Genomic DNA, 10,452 nt, shown 5'->3' with positions numbered 1-10,452 from the left:
AATCCTGGGTGGAGAGACTTTTTTTAAAAAAGTAAGACAGGAAATCCAGAAGCCATAGAGGAAAAGACAGATTTGAATAAATACAAATTTTAAAAATTTGTTTTAGCAAAAGACATCATAAAATCAAAAGGCAAAAAAGGGGAAAGTATTTGAAACATACGACAGAGTTCATATCACTAATAAAAACTAAAGGATTTGAAAAAAGCAATTCACAGAAAAAGAAACAGATCACCAATAAACATGAAACTCAAATAATGAATAATAATTTCTTATGCATTGAGTTGACAAGTTTTTTTTTTTTAAGATTTTGTTTATTTATTTGACAGAGAGACACAGTGAGAGGGAACACAAGCAGGGGGAGTGGGAGAGGGAAAAGCAGGCTTCCGGGGGATCCCAATGCGGGGCTCAATCCCAGGACCCTGGGATCATGACCTGAGCTGAAGGCAGATGCTTAATGACTAAGCCACCCAGGCGCCCCAAGTTTTTGGTTTTTTTAATGATAACATCCAGGGTATGAGAAAATAAGCAATCTTCTATATTGCTGATTAACCTGTTGCATAGGCAACCTTTTTTGGGGAGCGTATTCTAGTAAAAATCTATTAAGATTCAAATTAGGCATCTGAACCAGCAAGCTCACTATTAAGAATCTATCCTACTAATTTGAAAGTATCAATATATAAGGTTATATTCTACGATGTTTACTACAGTGTTAATTGTGGTGATGAAACACTGAAAACAACCTAAATGTCCATCAAAAGGGAAGTTAATTGAAAAAATAAGGCACACAATGGCATATCCATACCATGAATGATTATTCAGCTATTAAAAAGATTATGTGTGTGCGTGCATATATTTACATATGTGTGTATGTATATATGTAAATATATGCACGCACACACACATATATTAGCATGAAGGGATGTCTATGACAGGTTAAATGGAAAAAGCAAGTTGAAGAGTAATGTAAATAAAAAATAGATGAATAACTCCCTGTATATGAATATATAAGTTTGTACTTTTATATGCAAGGAAATTTAGACCTTTAGTCACACCATGGAGTGAGAACAAGGTTGGACAGAGGGTGAGGCTTATATTTATACTTCTCTGTATTCTTTGGTTGGGGCATGGAACATTATTGCTTTTGTTTTGGAAGATATGGCAGAGATTGATATTTGCTTGTCCAACAGCCATTCTCTTCATTCTCTTTAGCAATAAACGTCCATTGGCACTGAGAATAAAAAACTATATTTCCCAGCTTCTTTTGTAGCCAAATGTGGCCACATAATCAAGTTCTAGCCAATAGAATGTATTAGATGTTTTGTGTAGAGCTTCAAAAAAGTCTTCTTAAAATGGAGAAAGTGAGACCTTTTTTCTTTTTCTCTGCTGCCTGGAATGTGGACGTAATGGCCAGAGCACTAGTAGCCACACTAGGACCATGAAGTTACCTGGAGGATGGTGGAGAAAGAAGAAGGAGCCTGGATTTCTGATGACACTGTGGAACCACTATAAATACTCTAAACTAGTTACTTTTGGATTTGCTTTATGTGAGCAAGAAATGGCTTTATCTTGATTTAACTGTTGTTATTTTAGGGCTATATTCACGCAAATATAACGCTAAGTAATAAAAAAGGAAAAACCCAAAACGCACAGTGAAAGAAAAAAAAGAGCCTTGTTGACCATTTTCCCCACTTCCTGACAGTGATGTTGGAGTGAAGTCTGTAACCTACTAGATGGATATGTAAGATCTGAAACAAGGGTTATGTGTTCCTAAAACAATACAGTCCTGGAAAAATTACACATAATCTACTTATTATTCTAATTTAAATCTTACTTCCACCATCTTATACACTTCACAACCATTTATCCTAGAATTTGTCCATACTTCCAATTCCTCCAATAAGTTTTTGTCTTTTTATAATCAAGTCCTGTATCACTAAAAGTTTTCCAGGTCATAAAATATTTTCTCCATGGGTTGCAATATATCCTGGCATTAGCTCACTTCAGTAAAATGATCAGTGCATTAAAGACCCAATGGAGTTTCTGCAGAAGCCAATGTGGCATGGCACCTCTTTTGTGGCATGTGTGAAATCTGTCCATCACTATAGACATTCTTCTGCAATATGACACTTTATCCTTATGTCCATTTCATATGTGGTGTTCAGTGTGCTGGGAATGTTGGGGGGAAAAAGGATTCTTTTTTAGGGACCACTCATATAGAATCATGATGTTAAACCTAGAAAGGGCTTCAGAAGTCATTTTTTTTTTCAGCCCTTCATTTTACACAGAAGGAAACTGAGGCCTAGAAAGGCCACCTGACTTTCTTAGAGTAACTCAGCTGGTTAATGGTAGGTTGAAAAATAGAACCCAAGGGTCTGACTTCTGATTCTAGCCTCTTTAATTTGTTTCAGCTGTGAATTGATACTATCATGGTAGACTCAGGGAAAAAAGTTACTGTATCTTTCAAGGCACTTCTAACTTTATATTATAGAATCTGCTGTTTCCTGGCTGACATTTAGCTGTTTCATGTCTAAAAGCATAAGAATATAGTAAAAAGCAGAACAATGTGCCCAGTCTCGCTATGTGGTTCAAAAAAAATCTTTCGTTGTAGAAGATGTTCACTGACCTTCTTAACTGGCTTTCCTCCCCCTCCCCACCACATAACTAAAGCATGATGCTATTGAGTTCTAAGTTGAGTTTCCATCCTTACATGAAAAGTTAGCTTGGCACAGAGTTTGGTAGAGCTAAGTCTGACCAGCTGCACTCTCAGCCACAAGGGAAATTAAATGAGACAGTGTGGCTGGTTCAGTACAAATCAATCAAAGTCCCTTGAAGATAATCTCAAAAACACATACCAATAAACATACGTGAACAGTCATCTTGTCACATAAACTAATTTTAGTCCTGGTCTTTGAGGTGCCATGCATGTAGACAAAGAAAGCAAGGTGTCTTTTTTAGTTTGACCATGGGGCGGTTCATATTTCTTTGTCAGTTCCATGAGAGTTTTGGGAGAAAGTGGCCAAATCTGATATAGTCTGCCAATATGTGAGGTTACATTTGTGTGTCTGTTTGGCATCCTGAAGCAAGACAATGGCTACTGGTCTATCTGACTGTCTTTTCTCACAGTCCATATATTTTTAAGTGTACAATTCCATGGCTTTTAATATAGCCACAAAGTTGTACAACCATCACTACCTAATTCTAGAACACATTTTCATCATCCCCCAAAGAAATTCCATATCCATTAACAGTGACTCCCAATTCCAGCTCCCTTCAGCCCCTGGCAACCACTAATTGACTTTCTGACTCTACAGATTTGCCTAACATGGACATTTCATATCAGTGGAATTGTACGCTGTGGTCTTTTGCACCTGGTTTCTCTCACTTAGCATATCGCTCTTAAGCCTCACCCATGTTGTAGCGTATATCATTACTTCATTCTTTTATATGCCCTGTAATTTTTTTAAAGGACATTTCTTGAAAAAAGGTAAATGCTAAGTATTTCTCAACAGAAAGACTTGCTATTCTTGGAAAAGAAAATGAGACAGGATCATCAGTATAATTTGGCTTGACAGGGACCCTGGGTGGCTCAGTCTGTTAAGTGTCTAACCTCAGCTCAGGTCGTGATCTCAGGGTCCTGGGATGGAGCCCCAAGTGGGGCTCTCTGTTCAGCAGGGATTCTGCTTCTCCCTCTGCCCCTCCCCCTATTTGTGCACTCTTTCTCTCTCTAATAAATAAATAAAATCTTAAAAAAAGAAATTTGGCTTGGCAAATTAATATTAGCATGTTAATAAAAATAGAAAAGAAAATTAAAACCAGAGCACCTGGGTAGCTCAGTCAGTTAAGCGTCTGCCTTCAGCTCAGGTCATGATCCCAGGGTCCTGAGATCTAGCCCCTCACAGGCTCCCTGCTCTGAGGGAAGTCTGCGTCTCCCTCTCCCTCTGCCCCTCCTCCCCACTCATGCTTTCTCTCACTCTACTCTCTCTCTCTCAAATAAATAAATTAAAAATCTTTTAAAAAAGAAAATTAAAACCAATAATTAAGAACAGGTGAATACGGAAAGCTAATGGGAGCATAAAATTGTTCTCTAAACACAGAGATTTTTTTCCCTTTATAATCTTAGTGAAAATTAAGGTGTATGTTGAATTAGCATATTATGATTTTTAACTTAATTTTTTGTCATCTGACAAACATTCTGCGCTCCTGAGTCGACACATGCCTCTGTTAGACAGAAAGAGAAAAGTAAGAAGGAACACGAAGCTGCAGCTGAATTTAGAAAGTTAGAGGTGTTCTCATAGCCACATGAGATGGACAGGAGATTCCTTCCAGTAGGCGAGAGAGCAGACAACAAATGTGAGAAAGGTCCTCATAGCTGTCAAGTTCCAGCATCCCTGTGTTGAAGAAAGGGCGTGCCAACATGATTGCTGTGCGGAGTATAAAAGCCCTGGACTTCTCCCCAGCTGCTTGTCACGCTGACCTGCACCATCTCTGACTGCTTGTGGGGTTTCTGTCAGCCGGTGTCAGAGGGGAACAAACTCTTTGGAGAATAACGTTTCTTTTGGTCATGCCAGAACCCACTAAGAAAGAGGGTAAGACTCATCCATAAATCTCTTTGTTGTGCTTTTTAATAAAATATGTTTATTTCTTAAACAGACTATAAGATAATAGAATCACTGTGATTTAAGGAAAAGATCCTTTAGAATAAACAGACCAGAGGCAAAATATAGGAAGAGCATAACCGATTGAAATATATCTGATACAGGTAGTTTATGAAGGTATATTGACTAAAATGACCAAATTATAATTTTATCATTCAGTTGAAAAGGATCCTCACAACGTCATGTAAAGATGTTAATTGCTCATGATGAACAGATTGCATTTTCAAGTCTATTCTCTTAGATTCAGTCACAAATTTTTCAATATGTATTTGTAATTCGTGGGTGGTGGGAGGGGCTTGCAGTGCTTTCTTAGTTAATAAATTTGATCAAGATTTCAAAAAAGAATTTATGACAATATCTCCAGATTTGCTATAGTTTTTCATGGAAAGACATTTAAAATATACAGATATACAGATGCAGGTATTTTTTGTTTTTATCAGTGCTTTTGAAACTTCATTACTTATTATGTTGCTAAATTCTTGCATGCAAAAAAAAATCAGACAACTGGGTAAAAGAGAATGTCTTTGAATATCACTGCTAGATTGTGTTCTTTAATGAGTTTTGTTGTAGAATTATTCATAATATATAGCCTTTTAAAAATAATTACACTGAAAATATTATAATATTCTTCTCTAGAAGAATGCTTCCTCCAATAAGTAGTTTCTCCTTTCTATGAAAAAATCAATATTTGAAAACTAATTAGCAACTAAATAAATTGGAATTAGAAATTACTAAAATAAATAATGAAAAACACAAATTAACAGCACAAGTACATTAAGTTTAATTTTTAATGGAAATATCTTTTTAAAATATTATTTCATTCATGTTAGTCTTCATTAGTGCTTACTGAATCTTTATTTTTGACTTCTGCAAATAAAAGCAAAAAAAAAAAAGATGAGCAGGAAGCATAAAAATGGTATTTAGTATTTTCAATTTTAATTCTTAAAACTGCTTTTAACCATTGTTTTGAAGAACCTTGAAAAAGATGCTAGGCATTGAACCTAAAGTTGAAATACTACCCAAATTACCAAAAGTCTTTGAAATATATTTTCTTTATGTAATTAAGTAACCAGTGTTGACAGGCTGTGGTGATCAGTTTACAGGTTGGCTTTACTTAGTGGTGGAGGGCATTGATGGATGAAGTCTTCCACCCGAAATAACCACACCAAATGCATGCATTAATATGGGAACTTAATCCCAACTATCAGGCAGTGAGTCCAACCCCTGCTAAAGTGTCTTATTTGTAATGCAAATGATTTACATGTGTATTAAGTGTCCTTTTTATTTGATCTGTCACTTGACTAGCCTTTTCAGGGCTTATTTGGATGAAATGCATTCTATGTTTCCTGACTAAGGACAGAATATTGTTTTAATTATCCTGCATTTAATGGATGAATTTGCATGTGTTATTTTAATGCTCCATTGAAAATGACAAGCTGAAAAACTAATAAATAAGAGGACAGACTGTAGAGCCTATAAAGCTAATTAACTTATTTTGGTTGCTAGATGTGATGAAGTTTTACTCTTGGTCTGACAAATGAATCTGACCCACTCTGCTTTTATTTTATTTTATTTTATTTTATTTAAGATTTTATTTATTTATCTGAGAGAAAGAGACAGAGCGAGAGAGGGAACACAAGCAGAAGGAGTGGGAGAGGGAGAAGCAGGCTTCCCGCGGAGCAGGGAGCCCGATGCAGGGCTTGATCCCAGGACTCTGGGATCATGACCTGAGCCTAAGGCAGACACTTAATGACTGAGCCACCCAGGCGGCCCCTGACTCTGCTTTTAGAGACAATGAAATTTTAGAGCTACAAAGAGGAAGATCTATCTTTAACTTCAGCATCCCCCCCAGTTTTTTTTTATTTTTTCCTTTTGAATAAATCAATACAGATGCCAAAGTCCCCATGATCATCTTTTGCCATAAAAGCACTGTTGATATTCTGTGTTAGAGTGCCCCCACCCAGGACAGTAATTTTATACTCATAGATTCTTCAATTAGTTTAAATTTGGATGGTGGGGAGTGCAGATAAAAAGAGGGTTACTGATATATTTAAAACCTTTCGAGGAAGTACAAGGATTTTGTTTGTTTGTTTATTTCCTTATCAGCAGAACTGATTCTTAAAGGAACTGCCCCTTACACAATATTCCTGGTGAAATCATTGCCTTTTAATAGTGTTTCCTTTAAGGACTAAGGAGTATGGCAATTCAAGAACTATTCTGGTCCTTATACCTTCTCCTAACTGATTTCATTTTCACCGGGGCGGTTTTGTTCCATAAAAACATCCCTCTGGAAGATAGCCCCAAGAATAAAACATGCCACCAAATCAATTCTTCAGAGACATTTTATTTTATTTATTTTATTTTTATTTTTATTAACATATAGTATATTATTTGTTTCGGGAGTACAGTCTGTGATTCATCAGTCTTGCACAATTCACAGCGCTCACCATAGCACATACCCTCCCCAATGTCCATCACCAGCCACCCCATCCCTCCCACCCCCCTCCACTTCAGCAACCCTCAGTTTGTTTCCTGAGATTAAGAATCAGAGACATTTTAAACTATGGGCAGAAACACTCCCAGGGGACAGGTTCCTCCAGTCCCTATAGATCTCCTTACATCTCCTCTCCAGCTGGGAGAACCATGCCCAGGAAGGACATCATTACTTACGGGGAATCTTGATAGGATACATGCCTAGGATCCAGGAGGACATGGCAACTTGTCAAAAGAGGCTCAGCTTTCAGCACCTGTAAAGATGTCTCTCTTAACCGCCTCCCAACCTACAGCGGCCGAATTCTGGGAGCTTCATGTTAGGTCTTGCGAGAACTAAAATCTTCTGAGGAGGTGGAGGAAGGGCAAGTGTAAATTTGGACATCAAGGAGGAAGTCTAATGGAAATCACTAGTCGACAGTCCTGACTTAGACTCTTGAAAATATTCTGGATGGTTCAGTAATCCCTTTTGGAGAAAGAAAGCCTTATTTTTGAGGAGTAAACACTTCCCATTGCCCTCCTTTCCACCTTCATCAATTGTATATTTATTCATTAGAGAACTACAGTATCTGTACTGTCAGTTTGAAATAAAAGACCTGTCTTACACTGCGGATTCATGCAGAACCTGAGGCCTAGCAAAATTAAGTTATTCTAACCAAAGAGTAACAAGATGTGGGTGGAAGTTTCAGATTTGTGGGAATCTCCCAGAATGCCTTACCGATACATGTATTTATGTATGAACTATTAATTGAGAACTTAATGTTACCTAGTCTCTCGGATTCTGTTCTAAAAGCCCTCATGGTTAATTGCCTCTGGGTTCTACTATGTAAAGGAATCACTTTTCACTAGAAATTCCTCCTTTCCTGTCAAAAAGTGATTTTTATCCACATGAAATCAGAAATTTCTAATTAGAAATTAGAAAATTCTTCTGAGGTAGAATCTCCTGGTTTAAAAATATTATGAATGGCTTTTCAACCCACAAAAATGATTTCCTCAGAATTCTATCTCTGCAGTATGTGATCATTAAAATCTGGTTCTTTAATACACTTAGACGGTTGTTAACTGTCAGAATCTATAGGACTTAGAAAAATTATCTTCTGAAAAAACACTAAGTTGAGGCCTTAACACGAATTTCACTTTTTGTTCTGTGATATATCAGGCCCTATTATACTTCATGTATTTCACTTATAAGGAAAAGGCCTAAGTTCTCCTTGGTGCTTGGGTGTGACTCATAAAACCTTGGGAGAGACACTGTAGCCTTCTCATCTTCCATGTAAGATCTCTTCTTGAAAACTCAAACATATGACAAAACATAGGTTCATTTATGACCGTGACTTTAAGGGACCATTCTGATAACTCCAGGAATCAAAGGTATGGCATCGTTGCTACAGACTCTTTTGTCACGTCACCATACAAGATCTATCTGTCAAAACTATCTTGGCTTTTTTCAGTAGGAATGGATGGGAACATGGTAATGGAGGAAAACTTTCTTTCAGTCCATAGGAGTTTTTCCCTTGCTTTATCTTCCTTCTTGGTCCCTAGAGATTTCATCACACTTTAAACTTCTGCCCCAAACCTATCTGAATATAGAGCAGGATTCATTACCTCTTGCTTATTCCTCAGCATCGCCCAAGCCTTAGTCCTCAACAGAAAAGGTGACCTGGTGATGGCAAACCTCCCTCTCAGATTTGCTCCTTGACCTTCAAGTTCTACCTGCATGAGACTAGATGGCCTATTTCAAAGAGCAAAATAAATTTTGGGAGGGGAAATGTCATCTCACAAAAAGAATACGAATTTTCATTCAAATTGGGGGAAAGTTAATTTGGAGGAAGAAAGGGAAAGAATGGGAAAAGAGGGAGGAGCTGTCTGATCAAAGGCAACGATTTTCCTCCAAATTTGAAATGGTTCATTTAGGCCAAGTTGTAGATTTGGATGAGGAATAAAGAAGTTGTATGAATGAATACCATGATGATTTTCCCCCTGAAAAAATTTTGCCACACTGTACAGGAGATAAGCGGGGCAGATCCGAGCTCTCTGCTGTGAGTAGAGGAATGAGTGAGTGAGGAATGATTGAGAAGGAATACTCTGGGGCAAATGCACACCAGAGAGGCTTAATACTTGGCAAAATCATTCTTTTTCAGTAGCCTGCTTTTATGACTGCCTGGGCTGCACCTGTTAGGAAGATAAATAAAGGACTGGCCAATTCTTTCCTCTCAAGCGCCCTAAATATATCGCTTTAAAAGAACTTTAGAAAAACAAGTTGTATCCTTGCTTATCCAGTAAATCTGAAGAAGTCTTCCCCAGGCCTTTCAAAGCCCCGCAAAGTCAGTGGTAAGAGAGTTCCTGAAATGAACAAAGGAAAATGCTGGGCTCTCCAGTGGGTCTGAGGGACCTAAGACAAAAGAAGAAGGAAAGCACTTACAAGCGTCCATTCCCTCAATGACTCCCTTTATTTTGGACACAAGACATGGCCTTGAAACATTTTATTTTAGGCCCCTTATGGACACACAATTCACACTTTCCTTATTTATAGCAATTTCAAAGGATCTCTGAATCCGCCATGAACGCTGAAGAAACCACCCAGGCTGAAGTCACTTTTAGAAATGCACGGGCACAATAACTAAACAAATGGTCTTTTTAGAAAGTTGAACAAATATGAAAACAATGTTTTTGCAATACTTTTGTAAGCAAATATATCCTTTTTTTAAAATGTTAGAGAGCTGTGGGATGAAACTGCCATGAAACAAAATAAGTATTGTGGTTTTTTACTGCCCTAGAAAGCATTTTTGTTATTTTTGCTGAAATTTCTTATAATTATTTTCTCTAAAATTTACTTGTAGGCTCTTTATGCACACACAGAGAAGAATTTTTATTATTGTTAATAATTACTATTTTTATCTGCACTCCTCCTTAATTAGTCTTTGAAACCTATATTAAGAGACACAAAATATTCTTGGCAACCTATGACTTCTGGTAATTCTAGACCTCATCTCTAGATATACTTGGGTATGTTAGGTAATAAAGAACAGGATTAAAGAAAGCTCGAGCAATCAAAAATAAGCAGAAAATTTTTATTTTATTACCTGAGGGGATATGGCCATGTCTTCTTTCTTTGTTTTTATTCCATGTCAGTTCTTGACAGGAACAGATGTCTTTTCTGGAGTCCTTGTTGGTCCAGCCCTATGACACCCGAGGAAAACCCAAAAAACATGTAGAAAGGCAATTCCTGATTTACAGTGTTCCTGGTTAGGGTAATCAGGAAGTAGCCATTGTTTACTTGAGAGCAGTTTCCTCAAATTTGAAAGTG

Source organism: Zalophus californianus, chromosome 9 (assembly GCF_009762305.2).
Source record: "Zalophus californianus isolate mZalCal1 chromosome 9, mZalCal1.pri.v2, whole genome shotgun sequence".
Lineage (NCBI taxonomy): Eukaryota > Metazoa > Chordata > Mammalia > Carnivora > Otariidae > Zalophus > Zalophus californianus.
Note: the sequence above shows the minus strand (reverse complement) of the source record.